Source organism: Styela clava, chromosome 4, assembly GCF_964204865.1.
Source record: "Styela clava chromosome 4, kaStyClav1.hap1.2, whole genome shotgun sequence".
In the NCBI taxonomy this organism is placed as follows: domain Eukaryota; kingdom Metazoa; phylum Chordata; class Ascidiacea; order Stolidobranchia; family Styelidae; genus Styela; species Styela clava.
This window is the reverse complement of record NC_135253.1, coordinates 12196473-12203152: the sequence shown is the minus strand read 5'-3', so window position 1 is coordinate 12203152 and position 6680 is coordinate 12196473. Positions and strand designations below refer to the sequence as shown.

The 6680-nt window shown below is 35.8% G+C and overlaps 1 long non-coding RNA gene across 1 annotated transcript; it reads left to right on the top strand.

Moving 5' to 3' along the window:
* Positions 1-991: 991 nt before the first annotated feature.
* LOC120326689 (uncharacterized) lies at positions 992-6468 on the top strand. Its single transcript, XR_005567445.2, has 2 exons — positions 992-3522; positions 5147-6468. It is a non-coding gene; the product is annotated as an uncharacterized LOC120326689 (long non-coding RNA).
* The last annotated feature ends 212 nt before the right edge of the window (positions 6469-6680 follow it).

The following is a 6680-nucleotide window of genomic DNA, read 5'->3' as shown; positions in this document are numbered from 1 at the left end:
AACTGGGAGGCGTGTGTACAATAACTACGAGAACCCAATCACTTTTTGATTTGCAAATTCTAAAAATTTCAGAATACGATTTGGACTTAACTAGCCTGTTCCATAATATAGGTTTCTTAATTTGAGCAATAGAGCTATGCCATTATTCGTGTTCATCACATAGCCTAGAATGAAAGGTGTTTATCTAGCTAGATATATTATTAGCTGTGGTATGCATCCCGGTTCTACTTAGTTTCAAGGTTATTTTGATTTGCTCTTTTCACTCGACCACATTTGCTAGATCAGTACATAATTTACTATTCTATTGACAACGCAACAGTTGAACTTGATTGTTTTTGATAAAGAACATTATTCAAGGCCCCCATAATTTCTATAGAGTGGCAAGCAAGCTCAACTCTCAAGCATGAGCCTGAGTTCAAGACGAGAAATAAAAATTTATTTATTCGTGGCTTCAAAGTTGAAATTCAAAATTGGAATAGCCAAATCAATTAAATAGCGGTGATCATCATTAGCGTCGCGGGAATACCTGTTCTTAAATGCTGATTGTTAACCTTTTACACAAGTGGGTTGTCTCGGAGTTATCTAGCCTTAATCAGATTTCAAATATTTCAAAAGGAGGAATCTACACAAAGTTTTTTTTCGGAATGATTCGTTGTTCGTTTAAGTTGGATACAGTATACGAACGCCATGCGCATGGTTCTCTTCCAGTCGATGATTAGTGATGACATAGGAACAAAACTGTTTACCTATCAAATAAGCATTGAACGGGACCATTGTCTATTGGGGTGTGAAAATATCTTGCCCTGATCTGCAGAGGTGTGGCGCTCAATATTTACTGAAAAAAGACTGAAGCTAGAAATAAAACAGTGAGACACTAAATATGTAATATATTACTACTACTATGTGAAAGGTCTGTTAGAGTTGAATTCCGAGTAGAGTTCCAATTGCCTACCTGCGTATATTTCCCTAATTTTGTCTCTTTAATATTTAGGGTTACTAAAAACCGCAGATGAATAACTTAACTTTTGTGACTTTCCTGAGGCAGTACTCGAATCGCAATGCACGACTGACCATCACGATAAAACAAAAAAGTTATTTGGCTGTGATCAATTAAATATACGTGTTTCCAAGCGCGCGAAGTCTATCAAATGTGTCGAGGACGAAAAGGGAAACCAGACACACGAACCGTGACACAAAACCTCTGCAATCGATGTCACTAATGTATGACAGACAAAATTCTATTCACGAACAAAGTATTGTAGACCAATAGATAAGAGATAGATAGTTAATAGGAGTGTTTTACAGAAGTTTTTTCTTGAGCTGAAAAGACAATATTGAGTAGGTTTTAAATTTTGAAAGATAATTGACAGAAACTTTTTAGCAATGAGGTATTGAGGAAAAGAGTTTTATGAATACCGACCTATTGGCGTTTTCGTTATTGGGAACCGAACAGTTGAATGAATGAATGGTTTATATCGGTCAATGAATTCTCCCACTTAAATTAGCTGAGTTCTGATTAATGGACACGATGTGGCATGTTTTGCTAAATTGTTACTGTAGTTATTTATTATTTTTTCAAAAACAAGTTTGCTGTTTTCTTTAATTCTGGGGAGCCCCGACTTTGTTCGGACATTCGATCTTCGTGTCCATATATGACTATTGCTCTCTTGTATTTCATATCTGAAGTTTTGGCTTGTGTAAAGGTACATTGGAATGTATACTTTTGCTTTTGTTATGGACGAAAAAGTGGTCGCTATAGTCAAAAGCAATATTTTTTATAACTGCTTATTTTAAATGCTTATTTTTTATAACTGATTTTCGAGGTAGATAGTGTAAATCAAAAAGGGGGGATATAGTATGTTTAACTGTCCCTGTACATCTGGTGTTCACTGTGAAGCAAAGTACAAATATAATCGGTTAATCATGTTATCGCGATGCCACTTATTTTTTAATATTTCTTTGAGTCTGTTCATTTTGATAGATTACTATTATTTTGGTTAGCAGAACGGTACTCCCAATGTATGTGTACCAGGTTAGGATTAGGCCATGGTTTTATTCTGATTTTTCTTATTTTAGTTATAGAACGAGTTCGGGGACTGTCTGTGTTAGTCAAGTGAATATACCCCCTGTCCATAGGTTTCAGTCCTTTAACACAACTTGTTGTAAAGTGGGCAAACAAAATTAGTTACCTCCAAATTAGTACATACACTTCTTGAGCGCCTGCAGAACTACTAGACAACATAAGATGAATAGAGAAAGTTGTGACAATAACCTAACCGCATATAAACAAATCAAAGAATATTAGTGATGGGGCAATGACATAATAGTAACCAAGCCCGCTATCTAAGAAAATCAACTGTCAATCGAAGTAATGACGAACTGCCAACGCATCATTGGCCGAGTCCAATGAGAATACTCTGCGATTAATTTGCTGAATTAAGTGTGGATGTGCGTGATAGCTTGCATATTTGTGACGACTTTTGAATATTCTCAACAAATATTACCCCTGAATGATGAACCGGCCCAGCTTCCCGGCAAACGTAAGCAATGTTGTAACAGTAGATTTTAATCTTTCATACTGCCATTGGTCAATGAAATAACACAAGACACGCCTCCTGAGTTGCGCTTGCGTAACTTGTCAAACATCTAAGTTGCTCGTGATTGAAAACCCACGCAATAAAATTTTACACATATATATATAAGTGGGTGAGGACGTAAATTATGCACTTGTCTGTTTCTTATCTTCTAAAGTATTCTATCACAATGTTCACGGAAGCTGAATATGAGCATAAAACCCAAAATAATGCAGACATCAACTTATGTAGGTTATGGGTCAACACGCCTCGAAGGGGCGAAATTGACTCGTCCGTCGCTCTTCGATTGCGAAACTTTCTGTTTTTGGGCGCTGGTAATCATGTTTTCTGAAAGCGCGGCTGTCTTTTCTCAAAGTCGATCATGTGTAAATTTCTCATAACCTTGTTCCAGCTTCGGTCACTGTACGCATATATTTCGCGAGTCACCCACCCACTGTGGTATTCTATTATTCAGTCACGTGTACGGGTTTTTGCGTCAACTGTATTTTGTCTTGAAGGTTGGGTTGTTACATGTCTCACAGATATTCCTATCATCTACGAAGCGCGTCATATAACAAATATTTACATACTTTCAGTGTAGTTCCGTTGACTAATTGCCCAGCGTTTACTTCGAGCGTTTGAATGAATGGCTGTGGGCAAATTATATGCTGAGACAATAGATAAGTAATTTACACGAATTCCGTTAAACAGACTACATCCGCCAATACCGTCAAAGGGCTGGTCGAACAATAGGATTGTGCCATACGGTACTGCTCCGTGGTAACGTCGATTCAAATATTCCGAAAATTCAAAGACGCTAACATGCATGACTCGGTCAGAGTTAGTAAGCCCCCTGTTACGTTATGGGAATATATATATTGGATATATTATGTGTACTGTTACAGTTTTGGACTTAACATGCTACTTCCATGGGAAAGAAGATCATTCAGTAAGTAAAATAAGAGTTTTTTTGCGACATTTATCTTGTTCGAAACATATGTGACCGATGCTGAGCATCTCATCGGTGTTAAAATATATCGTTTATTTGTCTTAATAATGATTATTCAATCTATAAATATATATTTATATATCCAAATCTATAGTTTAACCAATAATTACTCACAATTTTAAAATTGTTTGTGATTGATAAATACAAAATAGTTTCTAATAGCACTGGAGAACTATGATTACTTAGTACTTGCTGAAGATCGCGTTCAGTGTGAGTGACTACGGTACTCCCGTAGTGTGTGTACCAGGTTGGGGTTAGCTTAGGCCATAATTTGATTCCGATTTTCCTTATTTTAGTTCTATTACGAGTTCGGGGACTGTCTGTGTTAGCCAAGTGAATATATTCCCTGCCCATAGGCTTGCGTCCCTTTCCACAACTTGCTGTAGAATAGGCAAACAAAATTAGTTACCTTTATCATGGTACACACACCTCTGGAGAGTCGTGACTACACCATACTTATCACACTTCCATCATTTTATCTTATCACCAGTTTTTCTAATATAAATACTTAACCTTATAACATAAGTTGCAATAACTCTGTTCACAGCGAAGGTCGGTATTGGATATCCAAATTTGTTTAAATTGATGTGGAAACGCATTACATTTAAATAAACCTAAACATTTATAATGCTTTTTGAAAATATGGGCGTGAAAGGTAGTAAATTATTATACTATTCATTAGCTATACTTAGTGAGCCGTATAGCTGCCCGCGGGCTCAATCGCGCCTGCGATATGCAAAACAATAACAAAAACAGTGTGGGTGCTATAGTGATGCGATTAATATAGTGAATCCAAGAGTGGGCGATGAATTGATAACTTTTTAAAACAAACAAATTATATAGGAAGAAAAGAACAGAAACCGTTGCACGAAGTACAAGTATTTTGCTAGAATATTTGTTCAGATTTGATATATATAAATAATAGCATTGCGTCGCAAAGTCCAGCGGTAGCCTGACTTGTGTTCTGTATGGAACAAAACTGTATTACAATGACCCACATAGGTTTTCCACAATACAGAACGTAGGAGCGATTATAAGCTGTTTGTTTCGTGCTTAAAAGTACTGTGCTGTCCTTGTTGACTTTATTGCAGATAGAACTTCCTCTGATTGCTATTTATCTCTTTCACAAACCACATTGCGCGTAAATAATCGCTTTCAATTCTTACCGGTAATTTTTCACGTCGTCGTGAGGGTGGTACTATTTCTTCTGTGTAATTATCAACTAATGGTGACCCAGAATATGTTCTGGTATCAGTAGTAGCCCCCACTGGCAACATTTTATCGACGGTACAAAATCCACTTGAATATCCACGAATGTTGCCAAGCTGGCAATTTTATTATACTCGCACGGAATTAAAACGATTGATTAAGCGGCTAGCAGTAAGAAGTTCAAGACCTAAAATTAAATTTACAGAAAATCTAAAACCTCTAATAAAATATGAACAATTATTAGCAGTAAAATACAAATTTCACATTTTCGTTACAATATACTCTAACAAGTATGGAACAGCAAGTTATGCCCACCAACAAATAATATTTATTCTGATTATGTATTGTGTTTCAGATATTGTTCTACTATTAGTCTTGACAATGTCAGCATACACAACGTACTGGTATCTACCAAGTCTTCTACGATCGATGGGAGGATATTTTGTGACTATTCTGCAGATTCAATAACAGTTATAATTGCCGTCTAGTGTGAAAGTCATTTTTTGTTATTTAATCACTGGATGGTTTGACATCGCTTATATATATATCATATTTATTGGTCATTGTCGATGCCGACACGGACTCAATATGTAGAAAATATTATATTATATTGATATCGTACTCCAGCTTATCGGCTTTAAGTTTATAGCCTCTCCTCAGTGTTTTCAACTCAGGTTTGAAAAAAGATATATCACCTGCCTCGCGAAATATTTTATGGAAGGCGGTAACTAGTAATGTTACCTCACACTAGGATATCACATTATGAATCTACAACGTTAGTGGGATTGTTGTATACTATTGTGAAGTATGAGTATAAGGTACCGATACCTTTCAGCGTTATTATCTTTTTCAAAGCCAGCAAACACAGTTCATATTAAATATGCATCTTCGTTTTTAAACTTCCATCTGCAGCATATTTTATCAAGAAATAGCTTAGATTTGACAGAATGACTGACTGATTCACTATCCCACCAATGAAGTTAGCATTTCCGTAACTGAATCTGTGGGTATTGCTGATTCTCTTTATAATGAACTGTCGCACCAAATGCTGTACAATTAGTAGCATTTGTTGAAAGTTTAATACCGTGTTTCCTCGAAAATAAGACCCACCCTGAAAATATATTCATATCTGGTATATTAGAAAATCTCGTAATTCTCTACTTTGTAATTTTGTTTTGATAAATGAAAATATAAGACATCCCCCGAAAATAAGCCCTAGTGTTATTTTTCGGAAGGAAACTGAAATAAGACCCGGTCCTATTTTCGGGGAAACACGGTAGTAATCAGGAAAACGTTTTGAACAGAAAAACACTGTTAAATTCGACCATATTTTTCATGTTTATTTTTATATTGTTTGTTTAAAACCTTTTTAACAGTATGCCATATTGATGATGAAACGAACGACAAATTTTGTACTGTGATTTCAGAAACACTTAAACTGAAATTAGTGCATTTAACATTTATATTTATGAAGAAACCTCTTAGTTGGAGCGTCATTTTCTACTGCTGTATAAAATTGGGACGAGCTATGATTCACTGTAACGTGATCCAAGATTGCTACTGAATGATTTTATGAAATAAGGTCGCTATGATTAACTAAAGGGTTTCCAACGATATATTGTTGTGGTATTTACGTGGGTGTATATTTTTGTCGAATAAAAAGCATAGACTATTCCTTCTCGAGTTTTATATTGTTGTAGATATGCACCGTTGGTCATGTAAGAGAAAGACATTCTTTGTGTCAACCGTCAAAAGCTCGCCTATTGAAGTTTAGCTATATGGACGTCCATACCTGATGATTACCTTTTTATGAAGTGAACGTCTCAAGTCTTGTCGTCAAAGTAACACAAACATAAAAGAACGGTTTACCCATTGCCATAAAAACATTC